At 37.7% G+C, this 27,028-nt stretch overlaps 1 long non-coding RNA gene across 1 annotated transcript; it reads left to right on the forward strand.

Moving 5' to 3' along the window:
• The first annotated feature begins 21,557 nt into the window (after positions 1-21,557).
• On the forward strand, positions 21,558-25,924 carry LOC143647894 (uncharacterized). Its single transcript, XR_013158256.1, has 3 exons — positions 21,558-21,642; positions 22,277-22,331; positions 25,677-25,924. It is a non-coding gene; the product is annotated as an uncharacterized LOC143647894 (long non-coding RNA).
• The last annotated feature ends 1,104 nt before the right edge of the window (positions 25,925-27,028 follow it).

Raw genomic sequence — 27,028 nt, forward strand, 5'->3', positions numbered from 1 at the left:
CATTTGTATCTTTTTCCAGTTTTTGTTTTACATATTTTCATGATGTATTATTGGGTGCTGAGAGATTCAGGCTAGTTAGATCTTCATCATAGACTGTACACTTCATCATTAGAAAGTCCCCTTCTTGGACTCATTTATTACTTTTTACCTTGAATTAAAACTATTCCTTATTAGTATGACCTGGGAATATTTTGAATATTACTTTGTTTTGTTTCTAATTTATTTGTTGTCTTTTCTTCATCAAGAAAATCATTTATGTGCATATTAGACTTTATTTGCTTTCTATATCCATTTTCCTTTCTAATTCTTCTAATTATTTCTAATTCTTTAATTTTGCACTGTTCATTTTACTTGAATTTCTCAAGCCTGACCTTCATAACCCTGAATATATTTTTGTTGGTATCTGTTGTAAAAAATGCTCCTTGTAAAGGAGGATTTTTTCAGAATGAGTCTTATTTTTTCTTCTATTTCTTTGCTGAGTTCTGCTACTCACTATTAATACTTTCTATTGGTTTTGTTTTTGTTCTTCTTTGACTTATTCTTAATTGTATTAAATACTTCTTTCAAAAAAGGCCTTATTTTTTAATTTAAAAGTAGTTACTAAAAAGTATTTGAAGAAATCATCAATTTCCTCTATAATTGTTACACGTGATTTTTGTGTGCTTTAAAAATATTATATTGTCATCTTTTTCTTGTAGTAACTATATGATGTTGGGTCTGTGCTAGTTCATTTTTGCAGCTTTACTTATCTCTAAATGGGAGTGTTTTGGGGGAGCAGCTATTTGCTGAACAATTGTCAGAGCAGGGGCTGTGAGAGTAAGCTGGCACATCCAATCACCTCAATATAGTTATGTTGTCCCAATACTCCTTTTCACATTTCTTTCAGGGACAGAGTTCTGCTCACTTCCCTCAGGTATGTGCTCTTTCAGTTTTCTTGTCTTGCAAAATGGAATAATGTATTGGGAATTCATGTTTATTAATTTTCCTTTGCCAGTTTTGAACAAGTGTAAAACTGATTGCCACTCACTATGTCTCCTTGCCATGTTGCCAGCAGAGTGCCTCCCTCATTCCTCATTTGGCCTCACATTGCCTGTGACTTCCCACAACTTGCTGTTTCAAATAAGAAATCATTTGTCTGGTCCATTAGAACTGTTTCTCCTTTCTTCGTAGAATTACATGCTCTGCCTAAAGTCTCTTAAGGTATACGTTTATCATGCTCAATTGAATCCAACCCTCACTGTATTCCTAAATAATTTTTGGTTAAATATCAGAGTAATTAATGCCATTTAAAATGGAACATCTTTCTTTTTATTCCTAACTGTACTTTCCGGCAAGTTTCAGAGACAGAATTAGAGATAGAAGCACATTTACTTTGTAATCTCTAAGTCTCTAAGCCAGTGATTCTCAAATTTGTGTTATACATAGATTACTGAGCCCACTTCCAGAGTTTCTGATTAAGTATATCTGGAATGGGATTCTAGAATTTGCATTTCTAATGAGTTCCCAGTGATGCTGAGACTGCTGGACCATGGACCGCACTTTAAGGACAACTGTTAGACTATATATTGAATGAATGAGCAACTTCTGGGCTTACCTTTTAAGAGATGTATCTGAATTCCAAGTCATAAAAGCCAAGTAGTGTTTTGCTTAATTATTCTTCATGCAAAAAGGGAAATGGGCATAAGCTAGGTGATATTGTTGTGTAAGGGCTTCCCCAAAGTACAGGGAAAATGTTTATGGCTGTTGACAGTGGCCTTCTCCTTTTAATGGTTTCATTTACCTACAAATTGTAAGCAGCCACGCATATGGAGTTCAAACCTGAACTTATGCTGGGAACTGAAGGATAATTCTAGCATTTGTTAATCTACACCAGAAATGATGATCTGTAATAATGGGAAACTTTGATGACTGGTAAGTATTATAATCCCCTTCAAAAACACTTCATTCTGTCAATTAGAAGAGGGCAGAATAGGCCCTTAATTTCAGCCAGAGGTTCCTGAAGCATTTATTGAGTTTAAACAGAGTTGAGTCACATGCCCTGGAAACCTATTTGAAGATATGCATAGTTGACAAAAGAGCCAAACGTGCAAGGAAATCATAACATTTTCAAGTCATTCACATTTTTTTCTTTTAAAATTTCTGTTTAATACACCTAGCCCATAGCTGTGTAGATAATCATAAATCATTTATAGAAATGCTTATTAAGGTTAAGAACAAAAAGAATCGGGGATAAAATAAGAGTGTCACTTTAAAAATAAGCCAAAATAAGTAAAAAAAATACGTTTGTTAAATGAGAAAATGACAACTGTCAGCCGTCCAAAATATTGCTGTTCTTGTGGGAACTAACCCAAGTTCTTGGATGCAGCCTGGGAGCGTGAGTATTGCTGCATGTTCCCTGGCATAGATTTTCTCCACACACTGGTCAGTCATCACCCCCTCCCTCACTAACATGGGAAAGACTCTCTTGTCTATTATTTTGTGACTGGCTGCAATTGTGTGCATGTGATCAAACTAAGGTGAAAAGTATACAGGTGTATGATAGTCACACCTTCTTCAGTTGCAGAGACTTCCCCAAGTGTGTTGCTTCAATAGTGTGCACTTTGCATTTCCAGGGAGTGTTATAGATTTCCCAGTACATGGACACAAGTTCTGTTGGTACCCAGGTAAAGCCGCTGGACATTGAGGTCTGGCTGCTTAAGTTCTTATTTGCATATTTTCTTTTCTGGATTGTGTCATTATCCAATAGAATTCTGATTGTTTTTCTTACTCAAAATGCAATACTATTAATATTGGTAATAATAGCTACTGTTTTGCTTATTATTTATTGTCTATTTTTCATAACGGTAGTGTGGGTCTTAATATCTCCAATTCACAGATAAGTAACCAGGGTTTAGAGACAGGGTCTTCTAGCTAGTAAATGCTGTTAGTAGGACTCAAATTTAATCCAAAACCCATGGTCTCCGTTGTACATCACTCCATGATAAACTTTTGCTTTGCTTTTTAATGTATGAGAAAAGTAGAAAAAGAAATTGCTGTCCTTTGCATTTCTAATCCAATACTGTGGTCTATGGCCAGGTTTTTGGTGTAACAGAGTAACATTAATTTCAAAGGACTAAAGTGAATGAAGAACAAGCTTACTCAAATTTCCAAGAAGGTCCTGGTATGAATTTTTAAACTCCCAACCCAAGCTAAATTATGGAGATTGAACTCACAGAAAGCTGTCTATGGTACAGGTGACTAATTTTGTACAAGAGAACCTACTTAGAGCTAAGTACAGGCTGACAAGTTGAAAAAGGCCACTGTCCTTACAAATCTCGGAGATTTGATCAGGGAAGTAGAAAGCAGATTTAGCTTGGCATGTAAAGCTGCCAACTGAAAACAATTTCAAATATGCAACCTAGACTTGTTTTTTTCCCCCCAAAAGGTCTAATATGGAAATACTAGACTCACAGAGACCCCTCCGGAAGTTCCTGACATTACTATGACTATCATTCTTTCTCAAAAGCTAAATTTTCATGCAGCTAACGGATAAAGCATCCTAACTATGTATTTGTTAAAGATTATGCCTGCACTGGAAATTTATAGCATCAATGGGAACAAAAACAAACAAACAAAAAAGGATTCATTGAATCAACGTATAGGTCCTAGTCTGTGAGTGATAAGTCTCAAGATTAATTGATTAGTTAAGAACTTAGGGCAAACTGGCTTTATAAGAGGTGAATATTCATGTTGCCGTATGTAATATGCACAGCCAGGAGTTAGTTATAAATATTGATGCCTTCTTTAAAACATAAAAATGGAAAACAAGTGGAAAACCCACTAGAGCAAAGGAAAGTAGAGTGTTTCATGAAACCCTTGAAAAGCAAAACTACAAAAATAATTACTAGGCTCATGAACTCTGAGTTAGCTTCTCTTTTCCTAGACCCTTCTTTTATTTTGTATTACCACTCACATCAACAAATTTTGGTAATAACAGTGCTTGTTTGCATTAAATATACTTAGTTTTTTTCCATAAAGAGAATTTATTTATTTCCATAAAAACCTGATCTTTAGAAAAAGTGAAAAGAGATAGTAGCAATAGCAACCACAAGAAAAACAATAAAATCCAAACAGAAATAGAGGAAAATAAGAGTAATTGGTTTCCTTTAAACCCTATGACTATGCGAAATGAGGTTTTGATGTGAATATCAGGCTGGGATTATCTGAATCCTTCGTGTTCACAATGTGCCCGTTGGCATGTGGGCGTAGACGACGGTCCATCCTCTTTGCATCCCCTGCTGGCTTCATTCCATACTGACCCACAGAAGCTTTAATTAATTGAACTTCATGAAGTTCCTGGGAAGTTCCTGGCTAGCCAAGGTTCTTGTTTCTCCATGAAGAAGGAAGCAGAGATAGCCTCTGACACAGAACCTCAGATGGATCAGCCAGCCATGGACTATCCCTGTCTTTTCAGTGAAAAATGGCTTTATGGTGGGGACAGCATTGACTGTTGTATTAAAATTTACCACTTGTATTTACATATTCATCTCTATCATCATGCAGACATCAATGGAGATCAGAGCTGAATCTTATGGAAATTTCCAGTGTCTCCCTACTCTCTAATTAATTTATTCAGAAGTCCTAAGGAAATTCTTACATCTCTTAATATGCCCTGTAGTTTTGCTTTGTTGTAAGGTACAGGGAGGGAAAGGTGGAATTGAGCAAGGGAAGGGTCAACAAAGGCAGAAGAGGACAGATCTTGGTTCTGCTCCCATTTGGCCCAGGGGACTATAATTCCTATGATTAGACAAGTGAGTACCAGAAAAACTGACTATTCCAGATAGTACTGGAGGTTCTGACTGGCAGAGCTGCTCACGTGGAAAAGAAGGCACAAAGCTGGGGGGAAATGGCCTTGTATCCATTAGATGGGAAACTTTGGGAGTTTCTGAAGGCATCTTGGTAGACATGCTGGATTTCTCAGGATGAGCAATGCCAGGAGTGAGGCTTCTCAGGCCAGGGGAGGTACTTCCTAGGAAGTCATGCAGCAGCTTTAAGCAACTGAACTTCTCAAAGTCCCTGGGAAGTTTCTGGCCACCTCAGGTGCTTGTTTTTCCATGAAGAGGGGAGAAGAGATAGCCTCTGACAGAGAACCTAAGATAATCAGTCAGCCATAGACTATCTCGGTCTTTTCTGTGAGAAATGGCTTTCTGGTAGAGATTGCACTGGGTGCTGGATTGTTCTGATCACAGGAAGTAAGGAGAATCTGCAGAGGGGTTTGGGGGACATTAAACTAGATAGCAGTCAGTGCTGCTTCCATCTTGGAGCAAATGATGTAGAATCAAAAATTCCGTTAGTAATCTCTGTTTAGAAGAATACCGAGCCCTGTGGAAGACATGAGAAAAGAGTCCTCTCCTCTCCTCTCCATCCCTCTCACCTTCCCCCTCCTCTCCTTTCACTTCCTCTCTCTTCTCTTCCTCTCACATTTTTCCTCAGGGTTCTGTTTCCTATGAAGACTCTGTAAGAAGTAATAGGAGAAGTGAGTTAAAATCCTTGTCAGCATTGGTTAATATATTTAAAATAGTCAAAACCCAAGCAGAAAGTGGGTTCAAGTGGTTCACAGAAACCACTTGAAATATTCAAAATAGAAGGGATTGAATAGAGAGAATTGTTTATATATATACATATATATGATAGAAGATCTGAGAAGCCAGATGGAGGATGGAAAGGCAACTCAGAGAATAGCAACAAAGGAAGCCTACCATGAAAGACAACAGGAGGGGACACTTTTTTGGGATCCCAGGGCTTGAGGTCAACCAGACAAATTTGGAACTGCAGTTGGCCTTTTCTGCCACACATCTGTGCAGGAGATGCAGCCTGAGGCAGAGAGGGAGAGGGTGAAATACCCAGGTTTCACCTTTGCTTCTTCCCTACAAATTGCCTCTCTTTTTAGCTGAAGCCAGCTAGTAGCAAGCTGGGAACTTGGAAAATGCAGCCTGTAGAGGTCAGCACTTCTGTACAGAGCAGACTGAGGGGCAGGAAAGGAGCAGATGTGAGAGCAAACAGACCAAGGATCAGCCCACGTCTCCTTATATTGCCTTCAGGGCAATATCATGGGGGAAAGTGTGTGTGTGTGTGTGTGTGTGTGTGTGTGTGTGAGTTTGTGTTTGTGTGTATGTTGGGGGCGGGGATGTCTAAAATAGAGAAATATTCTAAACTTTCCTGCCAAAAGAGTTGAAGTTTATGCTGGCTTGACAGTCAACTTTCAGACCAAAGGATCATATTCAATGTGAATTCATTTCACAGACTTTAATAAACACTAGAATCTGCCACCAGTTCAAATGAGCTTATCTGAGACTGTATTCCAAATGAGTAGTAGCAGATAGTATTTTATTCTAAAATGTGGAAACAGCCAAACTGAATCAAGTTGTGCTTGGTCTTTACACTAAAATGATAATACTTATTTCTCATTATATTAATCATAGAAGAATTGGACTTAGAGGAAGCAGATGTGTTTATTTTAATTTATTCATGATGTTGTCACCAGGAATGGGTAAACTTGTTTTGGACAAAATACAAATTGGCTTAAAGTCTAAATATTAAAAAAATCAACTCTTTAAGAGTTGAAATTTTTTAATTAATCATTTTTTTCCTTTTCATTTTTATGTGTCTCTTGCTTTTTTCTTTTTTCAGCCAAGAGAGACAGTACTGAAATGTCATTAAAAAAATGTTGATTTTGCAGTATTTCTCTGCTCTTGGGAACAGGAAATACCTAGAATTCTGCTAGTAAGATGGTTCTTATGACATTTTTCACATAATTTTTATAAGGAAGAGGATTAAATAAGTTTGGATGAGGATCCAACATTGGGAACTTTGTCACTCTGGTTTCTCCAGACCTGTTTGACGTTTTCCCAAAATGTTCTCTCCTCCATATTTCAGGGAATTACTTTAAGAATAAGTAATGAATGTAGTTGAGTCTGTGCTGGTTTTGGATTTCATACACTTTATGAATGTGAAATAGATTAAATATGAGACACTTGAGAAGTAATAAATTCCAACAATATCAACTGGTATAACGAAGAGACTGAGCAAGTGACTTTTCAAAAACTTTAAAGTGGTGTCGGCATTTTCTTCTCTTCAGGGGGAGAGAAGTTGGGGTTAGGTAGTAGGTAACAGTCAGCTATCTAACATTTTCCCAGGCTACCTAAAAAGGTTTTTGGCTTGTCTAGTGAACACTTGGTGGTCTTAGCCATGGAATTCATTCAGCAGTAAACTTCATAAAATATTTTGTCTCATAAAGCTAAAAACGGAAAAATTGTGGTGTTATCATATCTTTCTTGTGTCCTGGGAACAAATATATCTCTCTTTTTAGTATTTAGTTATTTGAAATCCATGTCTTAAAGTTCTAGGTAATTTGATTGGCTTAGTCAATATTTGAGAGGAAAGAACTGACTAATAATCAGAGTTCCCACTGTGTTCTAGGTGCTTTGTGAAGTGCAGCAAGTTCAGGAGGCAGAGCAGGTATTATTAAATGGACAGGTGGATGCTTGCCACAGGCTGCCCTTTGGTTATTAGTACTAGAGGAGAATGATGGAGCACAGGAATTATGGCTTAGTGAAGTTAGCATGGACTTTGGAGTCAGCACATTATTACCTGTTTTTTTTCTCAGGTCCTTTCCCTTGCTCTGCTCTCTCTGTGGCAGAGAAGCTATCCTTGCAAATTATATCCAAGACTTCCTCACTAATCACCTTCTAGCTAGGAGTGAACACTGGGAGGTATTGGCAGGAGATTGGAGGGTAAGAGGAAAGAATGAACAGGATATGTATCTCCAACTCTGTCTTTATCAGAGATACCTTTACTAGTGACTCTTTAGTGTGTCTCTTGTGAAGCCCCAACTCCTGCCAGACAGCTTGTTCTTCCAAAGGACTCGACTACCACTAAGTGGGCTTACTAGTTTCTGGTTTGTGCCATGACTTCAGCTGCTGTGCTATGGGTGACATCACCAGACAGGTGGACATCTGTTTGCCTATCCGGCCCTGGAGATGGTATCATCTTCTAGTGGTTGGAAACTCCTGGTTGCTTCCCTTTCCATTGGTTGCTCTTTTGGATTTTCTTACACATTTAAGAGTAATACTCCATGGTAAACTTCCTCTATCAAATTACTTTGTTTTCTTGGCAACACCTTGAATGATAGACAGTCTGAAAAATGTTGGTTAATGTTTGCGCTTGGCTCTTTGTGGACAAGCCATTTGGATAAATCATTTAAACTGTCCAAGGCTGTGTCCTCATCAATATGATGGGGTTAATACAGACATTTAAAATTATAATTGAGATGAAATGAAATTCCATATGTAAGCCGATCTGGCACAATGCAAATATCCAGGAAGCCTTAACTCTTAAGATCATGATTTTTAGAAATGAGGCAGTATTCCCTAAACTCACTAATACAGAGAATCCTGGGGAAAAAAGAAAAGCATCATGAGTATATGAGTAAAACATTCATTTAAGAGGGTGTGTGGGTTGTTGGAAAGGTCATGGAATACAAACTGGAGTTGTTTGGACATACTTTCTATGGAGAAGATCAGATTGTCTGGGAGAAAAAGATGAGACAAGGATATATTCCAGGGAAAGGGTCAAATTTGAGACAAAAGTAAAAGTTGGCTAAGAGACCTTAAGGCGTGACTGTGGAACAAGAAGAGTGGGCAGCTAGTAGTTGCAAAAGCTGAGGGCACGTAAGGATAGCTTCTGGCTGTGGGAACTTTCAGCCAGATCAATGCAACCAAGAATAGCAGGGGAGAATACTCCCTTGTGTAAAAGAAAGCAATGTTCCCCATTGCTTGTTGCTCACAATTCTGTCAAACTACATTGAACATGACATCAGAGCTTGTCTATGACATATTTGGTGACTAGAAATGGGCAACTCCTGCTTTATGCAGCAAAAGCTTGTAAGCTTACTTCAGTTTATAGAACCATATCCAAGAAAACTCTTTGATAGTCATCCAAAGCTTAATTGTTTTAGATACGCTTAGATATTTTTTCTTTTACTGAAAATACCATTTGGGGTATTGTTTATTAATATGATAGACATAAGATTTATGATGTATGGGATTCATTTAGCAAACTTTCTGATGGAAAACACTTCTGTTAATTTTGGTAAATATGTTTGGTGTGTGGCATGAGCTTGGAACACAGTAGGTGCCTAATTCGTGTTTGTTGAATTAAATGTGTATTAAATAAAAATATTGGCAACGTGGAATTGTAGATTTTCCAAAAGTTTAACAAGACAATCACACAGAAACAACATACCACATTATGAAGTAATGAATCTGAAGCTACAGAATGTGATTCAAATGTAAGATATTGTTGTTATTCTAAAAGTACCTTGAGTTACATAGCAAAAGTTTTTGGCATAAATCATGAATTATAATTTTAATCTTGTATAAAAGGGAGTGTCAGGTATTTTAATCTTTGATTTATATTTCAGTAAACATGGTGCAGTGTAGTGGGACTGGAAAATACAAATCCAAAGCAGATTTGAGTCTGCTTTTGATGATACTTCATCGGGGTAGAATGCAAACAACCTAATTTAAAGGCATTATGACAGGCCTTGTTATTTACACAACAAAACATACAGGTCTTGCTCACCAGAAGGTTTGCCCTTTTCCTGCCACAGAGGGTCAGAGAATTATCATGGTCCTCCCCTGGGCTGGCTGACATTCTCTTTATTCACAGGTACCAAGGAAACTACTCATATAGTTACTTTGGGTTCAAGGCTTATGTCAAGGGAAAACCCCATTCATTGTGAGTAGGGACATAGTGTATATATTTGTCTCAGCCACCATGAGAAATACCTGTTCCCTTTGCTGTTAGGGGAAACTGGACAGAACTTCTCTATATTCAAATAACTCAAGAAGGTACACTTTTTGAAGATATTTGATTACTTGGGAGTGTAGATTTGAAACTTGGGGAATAAAGACATGGTAACTTAGCTCAGGGGAATAATTTCAATGGTTTAGACTTATTTATCCCAAGATTGAAGTTAATAACATTTAGTTAACCACCATCTTATTAAATATTCCTTTGAACGATAATTTGCCCTATCATTTTCAATATTTCAAATAAACTTTCCCTAAAAAAAGAAGATAATTTAATATGCTTCCTAGACACAGCTGTTGTTTTATGTTAGCGAAAACAACAAGGAAGGTCCTAAGTAAAAACAGAATGGTATTCTTTCAAATATAACAATATACTGGAATTTTTATTTTCACTAGGATTACCCTGAAATAAATGCATTTTCAAATGGCCAATCTGAGTACCCTGCATGCTCAAAGCCATTTTGGCACCGTCGCTAGAAAATTAATTTGTGGTTTATTTAAATTATATAATGAGAAAATAGCTCGGTAAATGAATGGAAACAAATTTCTTAATATTTCTCATTTGCCTAATATCTTTCTGAAGGAATAAATAATAAACAATCTAATAGAAAGTTCACAGAAGATACAAGACATGGCTTATGGACACCGGGGTTCCTCCCATGCTTTTATAGCTTTAAGCCTCTTTTTTGAACCCATCATATATGCTGCCTCATCATTATCAACAATAATGAAACACACTAGTCACTCATTCCCAATGGTTTTGTCCTTCTCCTACTCTTTCTTCTTACATCCTCCTTCTTCCTTCCTCCTTCTTTTATTCTCCTCTGTCTTTTCTTTCTCAACAAAAGAATCATTATATTAAACATTTTCTGGGTGTAGGATACTGTGGATTCAAAAGTTGCTGTAAATAGCACATTAAAGGATAAAGTGGGTTTTCCAACTTAGAATTCATTGTGGAGAGTCTTTGGGGAGGAAAGATAGTGGAAGAGTGTTCAAGAAGCAAGAATCCTTCAGTTTGCCTGTAGAAAAAGAGGCAATGAAAGTAACCAGGAGAAGGTAAGTGGGGGCCAGGTTGTGAAAGTCCTTAGATGCCAGCTTTGGATTTCATTCTGTGGACAATGGAGAACTTCCAATGGTTTCTAAATACCAATATATGCTAAATAGCAATTTGGGAGTATAAATATATTAATTAAAGATTAAGTTCAGTTGGTCTGCCAGAGACCAAAAACAAAAGTGGTTTAAACAGGATTAAAGTTTAGTTTTCAGTCTAGTAACAGTCTAGGTTTAAGTATCCAGGCTGGTAGGGTGGCTCCACAGTTAGCATCCCAGCCTCCTCTGGCTTGTTTTCTCACCAGCAGTTGTCCTTATCCACATGGTCCATGATAGCTGCCACCACTTCTACGTATCACCTACAGGAAAGATCTCTGAAGTAGAGCCCACCAGGAAAGCAGTTGCTGCATTAAAATACAGGGGCTCTATTAGTATAAGGAAGAACATTGGAGGCAAGGGATAGCATTAAACTTAATTAACCTGGCAGGTAGCAATGTGCAGAATATGTGAAAATAGGGTATCTGGTTTTACCTCTTTAAATTTCCTAACTATCTCAGAACCTTATTACATAACCAGAGTTTTGAGCTACTCGTTACCTGGCCTCTGGGGGGAAAAATTAGGGCTTTGCATGCAGACATGCAAATATCTTGCAACAGGGATATGCAGGTTGTTGTAGTGGAAAACATAGCAGACTCAGTGTCAAGGAAGTTGGTTTTAAGTCTTGATTCATTACTTTTAAGTTGGGTGTCCATGGGAAGTCTACCTAAGATTTTTAAATCTGAATTTTGTTGTCTAGAATGGATCATAAATACTTTGTGCTTTTGTCACATTTGTATTAAGAATTAAAAAATAGCAGGTTATTATCATTGCCTTGCTTTTACTATAGACTATATATCAATGCCTCTGTATCTGTTTGGGTATGTGTATGTGTGTGTAGTAGGCAGATACATGGAAAGAACAAGAAAGAATAACAACATCATCAGGATAAAAGCATGAAAGTGACTATGAATCCAACTACGATCTTTATTCATTTGTTTATCCCCAGTGCTTGGCATATAGTGAGCCCTGTATATGTTGGGTTTAGCCGATATGTTTCTTAAATAGCAGGTTTTCCTTTAAATCACATCCAACATTTTTTTTAAAGGAATGGACTTCTATTTACATGGGATTTGTCAGGCCATTCTTTGTCTCATTTCTCTTTATTAACAATCTGGAGTAGATCACATTGTAGAGTGTGAAGCTGTGATTTAATGCAAAACTTCAACTGTTTCTTTATATTACCAGGAAGAAATCTAAATGTGTATAAATTTTTTGAAAATATTTAACGGTTTATTTTTCGTTCTTTCTTAGATCATCTGTTCCTGTTGCCCACCTGTTATTAAGTCTAGGCCATGAGGATTTTTGCCCTGGTATGACTCAAAGAGATGGCAGAAACAGCCAGATAGTTTTGGGAAACTGCCAGTGCAATGGGACTTGCTCCTCAGTTCTTGGGCAGGGAACATTGAAGCTAGTCCCTAGAGAATTTGTTTCTTTCAGCATATATTAGAGGACAATGGTACGACCCAGGTGAGTATATGTAAATGACTCTATGTCAAGGTAGATAGATAGGTGAGACCTGATGCCTATTAACTTGTAGGCTTAGTGCTGCCTTTTGGGGATCTAAACATTTCTGTATGCCTGGGTAGGGGGTGGAGGAAACACCTAGGCTCTAAATCATAAATTATTAACTGATCCTATGGCAGGATAGTTTCACCTCAGCAGATATCATGGAAGGATTCCTGGGGACAAGGCGAGATCAATCACTGTGTAGTAGGGAGTAAGGGGCACACCAATGGAGGGTATGTAAACCTCCCCTGTAACTAGAAGCCATCTTTAGAAGGTGGAGAATTAAGGGATCATCCCTTGAAAGAGGTGAGAAACTTTTAGTTAGGTTGGAGGATCAGAGACGCTTTGGAGAAGGTGGCATTTGTGAGAATTTCTCATACAAAGCCACATGGAATCATCTCTGTTACATGGCAGGCATTTTGATGGAGAGGCAATTTTTAGGTTGTTCTCAAAATGAATGAGTTAATCAACAGGAGGAAGTTTCTTTAGTACGCTCCTTAAGACAACCTGAAATGAGTGATCAAATCATTATTTAGTGGCTTATTTGATTTATTTGATCATCTCTAAGGTAAAGTCAGGTTCACCATGTTGCATTGTGTTAGATGATTTGGTGAATGATCATTGTGAAAGCCAGGGGCTGCTTGAGCAAAGATGTGAAGAAAAAGGAGTTTGTCAGAGGTGCTTTCTAGCTACTTTGCCTTCTGTTACTCTTCTTCTTTCAGTGACTCTTTCTCCTCTTCCTCATTCATTGTCATGATATTTACTTAGGATTTGACCATACTCCTTCTAGTTCCCTAGGGTAGGAAGGAAATCTGATAACCTCATTGGCATCTAGATTTTAAGAACCTAATCATTTACCTTTACTCTGCCTACTTAGGTGTTATAAGAAATTTATAGGAAGAAGATAGTGCTTAACCAAAAAGAAGATAAAATTTCTGACATGAAAATAGTTGGGTGGTAGAGATAATTTATTTTTACCAAGTATCCTCCCAACATCTCTCAAATAAATGAGGTCAAAACAATTATCTCTTTTGGCTGGGTATAAGACTAAATCTGAATACAGCCAAAACAAAAATCCCCCAAAGAAATTTTAGGAAATGTAGTAGCACTCTAAAGACAGAACCATACTATTACTATTAAATCCTAGCATAATTATGGGGCTATTTAAACTTTAAAACTTCAAATCATGAATGGATCCCATTACCTGAGATATGTATGTATTTAGGCTCTATATTTTAATTCCAAGTATAGATTTGAGTGGTGGGTGTAAAGGAAAAGGGAATCACCGAAAAAAAAATGTATGTGTGTCATTTATGTAACATTATATATATGTATGGGTTGTATAACACAATATGTTATTGTGCTAAATGGTGTTGATTGTATCGGCAAAAATCATAGAAAAAGTCAGGGAAAATTTTTAATTAGATTTATCATCCTTTTCTTTGTGTGTCTGGTACTTTATTTCCCACTTCCAGACCATGTGAACTTTTCAGCTTCTGAATTGACTGTTTGTTTGTAGCTATGTAGCCAGTTGGGTTTTATGAATCCACAGGAAACTGATTCTGAGATGATTTCCTGATGATCATTTCCTTAATGCTGAAACTATTTTTAGAGAGGGCATGCAGGCATGCAATTAATCATTATTGGCAAGATTTTTTGATGGTCTTCAGTTTCCTACCATGCATTTCTATTCATATTTCTACTGCTCAGTTGTAAACCCATACACTTTCTTTAGTTATTTCTGTTTATTCTTATACTATAAGCAGCACATTGAACCATTTAAGACAATTCTTCTGCATCTTAATTTCTCTGATTATTTTTGAGAAATATTGATCAATATTGAGGCAATGTATCACATACTCCCTTTTATTTTTTTCCATATATTATTTTATTTTTTCTTCTTAAATTTCAATAAAATTCTAGAAAGGGTCCAACTATATCTAAGGAATACCTTTGTCTTATTTAACATTATTGCTGTTTATTACTTCCAGTTCAGTTGCCTATAATTTCTTATGAGTATCAAGTAGAAGAAACAATGTAAAAAATTTAATATCTCTGCAACTCATAAAATCTAACTTGCAGTTTGACACAAAATTGAAAAACAACTCTAGCTGTCCAATGCGACTTCTTGGAAATATTTTCAAATTGATTCCAAATATTCCTTTGTAGCTAAGGGTCCCATTTCAATTCACATATTTGTTAATTTTCTTTTTTTTTTTTTTTCAAGTTTCAAGAAAGTGAGAGTTCAAACAAGTATGGTAGTCACATACTCATTCAGAGTAATTTTACTCATCTATTTATTGTGTTTTAAAATATCATATATGCATGTATCTCTATATATATATCCTCTTGCTGGTATAAAGCTGTTATATACCTCAGAAAAGGCATGTCCTTTTAATCCATTTCTGTGAGTGGACACTCCTGTGGGTGTGTTTAGATTATTTAAATAGAGACGTGACCCACCCAATTCAAGTGGGTCTTAATCCTTTACTGGAGTCCTTTTTGAAAGGGTAAAGGACAGAAAAAGTGAGGAGGGAGCTCAGGAGAAACACCCAGAGAAGTTTGGAGAGAGCTTAGAGGGGGAACTCCCCTGGAGATGCTAAGAGAGAACCCACAGAAGATCAGACAGGAGGTTACTAGAACCAGAAGCTGAAGGAATTGAGACCCAAGAGTAAAGGACCAGCAGACACTGACCATGGGCCTTGCTAGCTGACAAGAAAACTGGGATGCCAGCAGTCTTCCTTCAGAGAAGATATCATCCTGCTGATGCCCTAATTAAACATTTTTTTGGCTTAAGAACTTTAAATGGGAAGTTAATATAACTCGATTTTAAAAGCCAATCCATTCAGGCAGCCTTAGCAAACCAAAACACCCTCCAAGAGATAGTCTGGCTTTATTCTTGAACTCTTTCTAGGAAAGGAAAATTACCAACTTTCAAACTAATATGATCCATATTTGATTAGCAATATCAGAAATTTTCTCCTCCTAGGATATTTCTCCGCTTGATCTTAGTTCTGTCCCTTTGGAGTTATCTCAAACAAATTGTGTTCCTCAATCACTTGCAAACCCTTCACTATTTCATGTCAGCAACTGTGGGTCCCCAAAACCCTCTGCCCATCCCCTCAGGTTAATTCCAGTTTTGCTTCATCATTGCTTACGTTGTATGGCAGACTGCTGCTCTCAAAATATACTCCAGTTTATAGCCTTCCTGGAGTGTAGTGCCCCAAATTGGGCACAGACACCAGGTGTGGCTGACTAGAATTATCACATTTTTCCTCACTCTAGAATGATAAACTTTCACGAACATATTACAAGGTTGTATATTAGGGATTTGGGACCTTATATTACACTGTTGATTTATATCTGGATTCTTGTTGGCCTAAATTATAAGTCTTGTACCCACATCTTCATACTGAATGCTCCATCTTCCACTACTCTGACTTCATTGCCGGACTTTACAATATTTATCTCCTTCCAATATCATCTTATATATTCAGCATGGTGTGGAAGATGTTTTTAGTCTTTTAGGGTCCTAAATCATTTATAATCATTTCCAGCTTTCGATCATATCCATATTTTATATACCTGCCTTCCGTATTTTTATATGAATCATTGATAAACTTATTTGGTAAGAGATAATCAAGGCAACCTGTCTCTAGCTTGCCACTATTGATGTACAAATACCCATTACAAGTGCTTCTTCAAAATTACAAATGCAACTAACTGAATCATCATTTCACTACTATTTCTCTATATAGAGAAATAAATATATTTCTCTAAATTAGTTTTAAATTTAAACTAATTTATTTAGAAAGACTTTGTACAATGCAGATGTCTCATTTACTATACCAACTATATTTTCTTGGCCTCCCAAGGTAGAAAAAATAGGTTAATCGGATGTGATTTATTAATGAACTCATGTTAACTCCTAGTAGAAACCATTAACTGTCTTTATAATGTTTTCCTATTCTGGAATCCTGATGGCATTGATGTACAGTTCACTGTCCTATGGTGTGTACAATTCCATCTCCTTACTCTTTTGGAAATACAAAAGACATTTGATGGGTCTGCAATCTTCCAGCTCCATACCTCACATTTCTTCTCTCTTAGGTACAGGAGATTCCTGCTCAAATAATAGAGCGTTTTTAGAAAATTTAGGTGTTCTCTCAACATTTCTTCAGTTATGAGTTTTTTGATCCCCTCCTGCTAGTGTTTGAGCACAAGAAAGTAGTTGGAGGTAAAGTAAGAAATGTGGGCTCTCACTGTCTTTCTCATCTATCAACCTTAAACTGTGGGCTTCAAGTATGGGCCTATAGCCTTTTGAAATTCACTGTTAAGAAAAGATATGCTGGGAGAAAATATTTTTAAATTACCTGATTAAGGACTTATAACTAAAATATGAAAGAACACTCAGCAGTCAATAATAAGAAAATAAAACTAAACAAAAGGTTGGAACAGATATTTCACCAAAGAAATAAATGGCAAATAAGCATATGTAATGATGTTAAAAAGCATTGTCACCACAGAAATATAAATTAAAAGTTAAAAGAATCTGATAAGAAAAACTATGCATGTATGGGAAATCTGTCCAATCTTCATGATATTTTTGTAAACGTACAACTGCGCTAATAAAATAATGTTTAAAAAGAGAAGAAAAAAACACATGACATATCATTACACACTTGTAAATGTGTAATAAAACCTGATCACATGAAGTGTAGGTGAGGATATGAAAGAACTGGAATTCTCAAATGTTGCTAGAGTGAATGCCAGATGGTTCAGCTACTTTGGAAAAGAGTTTGGCAGTTTTTTATAAACTTATTAACACTTACTATATGTGCTGATTTGGAACTGTTGTATACCCCAGAAAAGCCGTGTTCTTTAATCGTCATTCAAGATTGAAATCGTCATTTCAATTGTTTCCATGGAAACATGACCCACCCAATTGTGGGTGATCCCTTTTGATTAAGTGGCTTCCATGGAGATGTATCTCCAACCATTCAAGGTGGGGTTGCTTACTGGAGCTTTTTAAGAGGGAACCATTTTGGACAAAGCTTCCGAGTCAACAGAGCCCACATAGCCAGAGACCTTTGGAGATGCAGAAGGAGAACAACCTTGGGGAATCCTTAGGAAATGAAAGCCTAGAGAGAAAGCTAGCAGACATCACAATGTACCTTCCCAGTTGAAAGAGGTGACCAGAAGCCAAAGACCCCAGCAAATGACAGCCATGTGCTTTCCCAGCTGGCAGAGGTGTTCCAGCTGGTATCAGCCTTTCTTGAGTGAAGGTAACCTTAATTTGGACATGTTTAAGGCCATAGGACTGTTAATTTGCAACTTAATAAATTCCCTTTTAAAAGCCATTCCATTTCTGCTATATTGCATTCCAGCAGTTTAAGCAAACTAAAACACTATACAAACCCATCAGTGTCACTCTGAAGTATTTATTCTAGAGAAATGAAAACTTAAATTTATTACAAAAACCATAGTAGCTTTTATCTGTAATTGTCAAAAAATGGAAACAGCCCAAATGCTTGTTAACTTATGGTACGATCCTTACAGTGGAATACTACAAAACAATAAAAAAGAGAAACAATTTGACACAAACCACACTATTGATGAAGAATGAACATATTATGCTAGTGTTAGAAGTTAGGCTCAAAAGGCCAGATACTGTATAATTCCATGTATACAGCACTTTTTAAAAGGCAAACTATAGAGACGGAATAGTTAGGTGATTGTATAATCTTGGTATGTGGGGGATTGATTTAAAAGAGACATGGAAAATTTGGGCGGGTAAGGGAACTTTTCCATATCTTGATTGCGGTAATAGTTATGTGTGACCGTATTCTGGCCTATATACTAAATGACATACATATTAAATGGGTGAATTTTATAGTATATAAATTAAACCTTAAGTTTTAAAAAGTGGGTATTAGCTTCTTTATTCCTTCTTATCCAAATACATTTTTAAAATCCATTTTAATTTACCTTAACATATGATGACCTTCAGTCAAAAATCTGCCCAAGAATATCTGGGTGAAACAACAGCAGACTGACCTTTCTTATCTCTCTTTCTGAGCTCTTCCCCCAAGGACTTCCCTCTCCTCATAGAGTTCTCCAGTAGATCTGATGGTAGCCCACAGAATTATCATCTTCTATCAACAGTGTCTCAGAATCTTTACTGTCTTCCCCAAAGGTTAATACAACATAATACAAAGGCCAGGATCTTTCTGTGATTTTTTTCAAATGCCCTTGAACCCGAGCATCAGTCTGATGTTTGGGTAGAGCTCAGCAATGATGAAATGCACACAAATTAAATATGTCTGGTATGACCATATTTTCCTGGTGCTTTATGGAATCATGAGGTTTTAAAAACCACTAGTCCAGATCAGATTTTCCTTTCTTGTCCATGAATATGGAATGTGGGGTGGAATCATAGAATCACAGAATGTTCGAGCTGGAAGACTCTTAGAGTTCATCTAGTCCAATTCTTTATTTTACAGAAAATCAAGTTTTCATTGCCTGTTGGCCATTATCTGGTAACTTCAGGCACTCTCTGATCTGACATTCCTTGGGCTCCATCCAGACCCAGGTCTAAGATATGCTGTGCTCCTAGAGAAATGCATTCCGCTCAGATAAAGAAAAACAAAACAAAGCCCACCTATTCTGCTAGCAGACAGGAGTATAAATATGCAATTCTGAGAGTGCACCAGGCATTAGTTATGCTGTGGTTCAGTAAAATGAGGCTTATTTAGGTAGCCCTTGGGTTTACCCTAAGGTCAGGAATTTGGATTCATCCAAGTTTTCTGGCGATCCTCTAGGAAAGGCTCTTGCAATTTATTTTATTTTACATATTTATTTATTCACTCACAATTCAAGTTGGATATCCTAAGTATAAGAATGTCTGATTTTTTTTAAATATACTTATCTTCAATGCCGTGTTACCCTGTTTGTCCTTAGAAAATTTTTGTAAAGAAAGTTCAAGCCTCTCTCAGGAAAGAAAACGTGTAGTTAGATTTTCTGCTGCTTTGGCTTCTCAAGAATAAAGTTTATGGCAAAACTACAGAACCACCAAAGTTTGGAGTTGTCACTACCAAGGATGAGTGGTTGATATTTGAGAAGATAGTCTCAGCTAGACAAAAGGAAGGCTACTCAACTCAGTTTATTTCCCTTCCTCTCAACTAGTTTAGTAGGAGAAGCTTCTGGGCCTTTATTTTATTCATTTCCCTGCAGATAGGTCTCCCAAATAAAAATTTTTTACTTCTTATTTTCATTGATCTTTCAACAGAATTAAATGCAGTAAATTAATCTTCTTTATGCTGCCCTACCTTTCTCCTTTGGGGGCCAACTAAGTAACTATCCTTCTCATTGAATTAACTAAAACTCAGGTTTATGAAACTTCTGGATAAATATTTGTTTTATTCTATAAAATCTTGTTCTCCCTTCCAGGATAAATGGAAAAGCTAAACTATCAAAGCAATTTAAATTCACTGTTTTCACCACATTCTACATATATGTTTTTTCTCTTGCTATTTATTTTGAGAGAACGGATGTATTTCTTGTTTGGACTAGAAAAAATATTCACTTATGTGTGTGTGTGCGTGTGTGTGTGTGTACATGTGTATGTGTCGGGACATCCTCTGCAGGGAGAACATACATATTTTTCTGGGGTGCTCGTATCAGAGTCTATGGCATTAGTAAATTTTTCTTCAGAGCTTCCTGCTGGAATTCTTTGACATGCTTCTCTGTCTCCTCTTCTCGTGCTCTGGTTGGTAAGGCCTGGGGGAACAGGAATGTTCTCGTCCCTGATGTTCTCTGTCACCCAGGTCTTTCTTCAAGGCCCCAAACTTGTTTCTCACAATGGTATTTCCTGGACTTGTTCCCATTTTCTCAGTTCTTCCAAGGGGACCATTTGATCTGATACATAAATATGAGATAAGGAACACTTGCAGATTTTAACAGCACCTACCTAGAGAATCTGCTAATGCTTACTAACCTAAAGGAGTGTCTCTGAGGGGAAGTGAAAAGAGGGAAGAGGGCTTGGCATATGGCATGACTTTCCCTCACCCAGCCTGGCTTTGGGCTGGCTTATAGCCCTGTCCTAGCAGGATGAAACTCACACCGTGCTCTTGGGATGCGTGTGGCTTTTCTTGTTTGCAGGCCTCTAAAATCTACACTTGACATCCCTTTATACTCAACTCCATAGGCTGTCAGCAGTTCTGGGCTCTTGTGGTTAACGTTGCTTGTGAAAAAGTCTCCCAAGACACAGAACAGGACCAACTCCCATTAAGAGAACAAGCTTTTGCAACATTTATCCAATTCCTAAAGCCAATTGGAGTACATGTTGACCTATCCTTAGGAAAAACAAAAAGAGAACAAGAAATTGTTTATTCAATATTAACATTATTAAAAATGTTTATTAATGTGTTCATTTCTCTCTCCTCCTCTCCAAAAAGGAAAGAGCAATATTTAAACTCCAGCAAGACTTGCTTGGATCCAAGGAGCTCCATTTAATGAAAATCCCATGCTTCAGGCTGAGCTGGAGGGAGCATCTCGAGTGGCTCAGGCCCAGGCCTTCGAAGCAAGGGACTGACACTGTGGTACTTGGTTTGCGGTAGAATATCTGGAAAAAGCATTGGTTACATTTTTGTAACCGTTGGCTAATGAGTCCCAGTCTTCTGAGGCTGAGCTCAACACCACACAAGCAGAAGTCCATCAGCTCACTTCTTGTGAATGCAAAGAAGATGTCAGTGGAATCGTGTCTTATTTTCCCATGTAAACTGCCAGTTAATTTATCCGCCAATTTTATTTTCTTAGACAAAAATTGTGGCAGAATCCTTGAATTTATTTTCTAACTGCGCAGTGAAGTCCATTTTAAAAAACAAGCTTGAAGTGCAGAGATTTTCTAGTGAGGACTAAGGTTATCTGATTCTGCCTTTCTTGAAGGAAAGCATGATGACAGAATACGTTCCATTTTCTCCAGGTCCTGCTCTTATGTCATAATAGCTAACAATTATTTGGTATTTTGAAGTTTTCAAAGGGTTTGGATATACAGAATCTCAATTGGAGGTCATTTCTAGGATGATAGAGAAAGAGAGAGAGGGAGAGAGAGAAGTAAAATGAAATGAATTATTGGGTAAAATTGTAGAATATTATTGCTCAAAGGACTTTAGGGATCTTTTAGTTTAGTATTTTCCCAATTATGTTCAGTAGAATATTAGTTTTGAGAAATGATCTTTGAAAATAGAGGTCCAAGATCAAACAAGTTTGGGAAACATTAGACATTGTTTCTCCTTCTGGAGACTGATAAAGCACATTAACATATTATAAGATCTGAGAAGATCTACTATAGAAAAAAATATGTTTAGCTTTGTTTAATGCACCATTTCCCACTTTTATTTGATCATGCAATCCTTCCCACTTCTTAAAAATTTTTTTTAGCACTTAAGGACACTGAGGCCTTAAACTTACACAGCTAGTTGATGGCAAATCTTGGTATCATGATTCTCAGGCTCCAGATCCTTGCATTACTTTCCAAAGTTCATGAGCTATGCCCTCCATGACCCACAAGTGAGGACTTGTGGAACTGTGACCGAGCCACACATCTGTAGTCTGTGCTTTCTAAGGTTTTGGTTTGCCAAGTCATTCTTCTGAAACTAATGATCTTTGGTGAATCTTTACAGCGAGAATGAAACAACTATAGATATACATTGGGCTAACAAAAAGAATCTTAATGATCGCAGCAGAGGCTGTGGTTCTTCTGTCCACAGGTGAATAACTGCCCTGGCTTCAGTCAAGGTCAGTCCAAGGCAAGTTAGTGAAGAGGTAAGTTTGCCTTTAGACAGGTTCTATGCTTTTCTTTCACTTTTTTCATATCCCCAATAAAAATTCTGTTCTGATAATTTTTATTCTTACTAAAGTGTAAGTGATTGATAACTACCATTAAAGTGTTGCCTATTTCACAAGTTTTTGCATTTTAACCTAAACCCTGCACAAAAGGAATAAAACTCTGAGATGGTATGAGTGAGTGTGAATTCATAGGAGAACATCTGGAATCTCACAATCATAACCGATAGACAAACTTATTTCATGTTTGAATAAGGCAAGCCTGGGATCCAAAAATATGCATTTCTAGTCCTTCCCAATGTAATACACATGCCTTGACACTTTATTTTAAGATTATTCTTTTATTCCTTTAAGGTCATTCTTTGATTCCTTCCCAGTGTTTACTCAATTGTAAATCTGTACTCTTATTTGAAAAATTGTTATACTTATTCTCAGTAAAGCAAAATGAGAATCCTGAGCAATCCATTGGGTACCAATAAAACAAATCTCTGTTGAAATGTATAATTGTTAATTGTTCATTTGTTATGAACAAAAAGCTAGTTCATCTTTTCTCTCATTTTGAGCATATGATTGTGGCTTTAAATCCCAGATCAGTGTTTCTTGCCAAAATTTATAGACTTTGTGCCTGAATATCTCAGAATAGTTTTTTTTTCTTGTATAAAGGACAATTCCCTTGCTCTATCCAAAGGATTATAAATGCTCAGTGTGTATCTTTCTTCAGAGCAAAATCCTTAAAAGCCAGGCTTGGTTTACTATGACTATCTGAAATTTCTTACTACATCTAATTCCGTCTTTATTTTGTATATATCTTCTCAGAAGTAAATGTTTTAGAAGAGTGTCAATGCCATGAATGCTACTTGGATGGGCTTGTCCCTCAGCCCCTGGGCATCTTGAAATCTGCAGAGAAGACTGTTCTTGAATCATGCGAGTAGGCGTTATTGAATTGGGTTCTGATTTCTTGATAAAGAACCTCTTTTGTACTATATTTGCCATAAACAATGCAACTAATACCCTTTGGACGCATCCACAGACTGTAGGCTATGTGATATTGGCCTTTAGGCAAGTTAAGGTTAAATATCACATTTGCTATCCAGGCATAACTGACCCCAGCCTCTGGGTACAGAGCTCAACTAATCAATTAGAGAGAGAGGTGGTGGCCAGTGGACTGCAGTCACTGTGCACCATTGTGGACAACCTGAAGCCAGAAGACAAAATGTAGCCACTTCCTCTTTGTTCTTAATTTCTAATTTGTGTTTATATGAAATTCATAGCATGATTTATCTAGTGGTCCAAAGCCCCTTGCATACATATCAACTGTGCTTCATGTTCAGTCTAATAGATTAAGAATGCTTTTTAAAAGAGGAGTCCATTAAAGACATGTCTGTGCCCAAATATGGATCTAGCCTTGAGATGTTCTGCTGCACGGAGTGGGCTTTAGAGACACCCTTTTCTGGCCTGCTCTGTAAGCTCATCATGGGTCCTGGAAAGAAAGCCAGCAATACCACTAGTGCTTTCTACAGTACAGCCCATCACTCTCTGCTTAGTGAGTTGTTAAAGGAGATAAAGAGTAGAGATGGACGGACATCCTGGGAGATAGGAACATGATATCTAGTGGAAGTCCTTTGTGAACCACCAGGACTGAAGTCTCTCTTGGGTAAAATGTGGGTACTGACTATTCTCATGAAGGAGGCAGATGGAGAGTGGGAAAAGATGGACCCATCTGCGTTCACATCCTGGCTCCACCATTTGCAGCCCTTATACCTTGGGCAAGTTATTCAACTTTTTCAGTCTTCATTTCCTCATCCTTGAAAGGAAGAAAATTTACCTTGTAAAGATAGTAAGATTAATGACAGTATTAACAGAGCACCAAATTCTGTATAGGCACTTGATAAGTGCTAGCAACTGTTATTATCTACTCCATTGAACGTGTGTTAGAAACTGTGTGCATTTCAAATAGCATCATGTACTCTTTTTGAGCATTGAACTTTGGATAATGGATATTTCTTTAATGTGTATTCTTCCTGTTTGCTTTTGAGAGAGAAATGCATGCAAAAATGAATCTCAGAGCAATTCTCTTGCCTCTTTATTATTTGGAGTTTAGATTAGCAATTTTTTTTAGAAGTTTAAATCTATTTTGTGCCAGGCAGTGAACCATATGCTGGGAATAGAAGGATGACTTGGGACCTCTGTCTGCCAAGCACTGTTAAATTCTGGTGGGAGAGGAGACAGCATCAGAAACAGAACATTTCCATGTGATTCAATCAGTGCTATGTGCAGGGCATGGCAGAAAATGTTAATTGCCTATCCAGTAACTGTTTCCGCTTATCACTTAACAGAACCCTGAGTTTGTTCAGCTGGCAGGGTGTCCAGCTAAATTCTTACCTCTTTAGTTTCCTTTTGTGCTAGGTGAGGCTGAGTGACAGAGCTCTGACCAGCGAGATGCACGCTGAGGTCTGATAGGGATTCCGATAGAGCCGCTGTCCTGATAAATGCACATTATCACGGGGGCACTGACCTTCCCTATTTTTCATACCTTGAGCACAATGCAGCAGCCAACTTATGGCCATGAAGGAGACATGCATGGGTGAAAAGGTAACAGAATTCCAGAGATTCCAATGCTGATGTCATTGAGTTCCTAAATGGATGCCAGACATCATCTAGATCCAAATATCTTGTTGTCTGAGAAAAATACTACTTGCAATCAGAAATATTTAAATAATACAGCCCTGATGGGCATGAAAGAAGAGATATCGTATTGTTTCCATAATTCTAAGTTAATGAGTGGAAGCATTATTAGTTCAGGCAAAAAATCCACATTTCGTTGGATGGAAAGAGTGCTTGGCCAAAAGCCACTCACTTGTCATTGAGGAAATTCTCCCCCATAACCTGAGTTCAGAACACCATTTAGACTGCAATAGAAAGGTAGAAAAAATATGGGCCTGCCTTCTGAAAGGTTCCAGTCCAGTCAGAGAGATATTCTCCTAGAATCTTCCATGTGCTAAAGGCAGTGCACAAATTAGTTATGTTGTCAGATGAGTGGCCCTGTGTGCTGACGGACTTTGGTGGGAAACTTGTGGTTCCCCCTGTCTCAGATCATGCCAGGGCCATCATAGTCCACGTTTCAGATTAAACTCTTGCCACATTTTCCAGAAGCAGGGCCTTTGGCAACCCTGACTGTGGATAGATTCTCAGCTGTACAGCTGCCAAGACTAACAGACTGGTAGACAGCCTTTTTTTTTCTGCCCTCACAACTCTGAAAGAGATACCTGCTTTTTCCAATAATTCATTTTTTTTCTTTTTCTGTCTTGACCTTTTCTTTTTCAGGCCAAAGTCGAGAGTCTCACAGATGGCTTTGGAGAAAATAACTTCTTGTTCTCAAACATGCTGTTTGGAGCCACATTCCACTCCCTCCCTTCCTCTTGCACAGTTTCTGGCCTGCCTTGGCCTTGTCTCCCAGAAACCATGATGCTGCAGCCTCACTCTGCAAGCCACCATACCTTCCAGCAGTGCTGCTGGCAGCCTGGGCTGTTAACACTCACATTCTTCTCCTAAGTAGCTTGGCAAAAAGAAGACTTGGCCTCTCTGTTCTGAATTCTGGCTTTTAATTGCTGGGCTGAAGGGAGCATTCAGCTTTGCACCCACAGACCAGCAGACTTCAGGGAGCCCTTCCACCCCTTCCTCCCATGCCTACTTGTAATTACTGAGGTGTGGCTCAGGGTGCAAAACAAACAGCCACGAAGTGAGTTGGTTTGAATGGAGCTCCATTCGAGGAGAGGTGAAGCTGGACAAGGGTGCCCGTAGGCTATGAATTGGCATTGAGGGTTGGAAGGGAAGCTTTGTGGGAAGCATGAAAATGCTGTGTCTATGATCCAAAAATAAGGACAAGCATAGTTTGATTTTTCAGGTTCAGTTTTGGCAGATTAGAGCAGGTGAGGAGACCAGGGACTCTCAGCAATATGCTTAGGGAAAGATAATCCACATGTTGTTAAGAAATAAACTAACCATTGGGATAAAAGGCATATATCATCCAACATTCAGAAGAGACCTGGCATGTGTTACAACATGCTCTCATTTTTGAGTTTCCAAAGTAACAGAGATAAGTGGACACTTCCCCTGACTAAGGCTCATTCCCCACTCTGACCAAAACTTGCTTTAAAATTTGGGCAAGTCATATATCCTTTCGAGTTTTAGTTCCTTCATTGGTAATTTGGAGATAAATATACATGCTCTTCTCTAACAACCTCACACACAGGAATGATTAAAGCTCATGTGAATTGATGTCCTTAAAAACACTCTATCATCTGTACTTCTCATGATTTATATGCTTTTTGTTTTTAAAAAGTAAAGCACTAGCGTCTCTACACGGAAACCAACACCAAATAAGAAAAGTCAGTCATAAAACAAAAGCCAGAAAGTCAAAGCCCAGAGAGAGGCACACGTCAGTATCCTCCTTCCAAGTATTTGTGGGATGGGATGGAATGGGGGAAGAGCTGCCTAAAAACTGTTAGCCTGTGATGCGTTTTGATGACCTTTGTCTCTACAGTCTTTCCAGGAACCCACTCTCTGCTTTCAGAGCCCACAAAAGGAGACATGCTATTTTTATCTCCTCCATATCTTTCCCTTGGAAGAGAGACAGAATTCAGAGGTGACGGTGGAGACAACTGGACATCATAGAG

The sequence above is a fragment of the Tamandua tetradactyla genome, chromosome 10 (assembly GCF_023851605.1).
Source record: "Tamandua tetradactyla isolate mTamTet1 chromosome 10, mTamTet1.pri, whole genome shotgun sequence".
Lineage (NCBI taxonomy): Eukaryota > Metazoa > Chordata > Mammalia > Pilosa > Myrmecophagidae > Tamandua > Tamandua tetradactyla.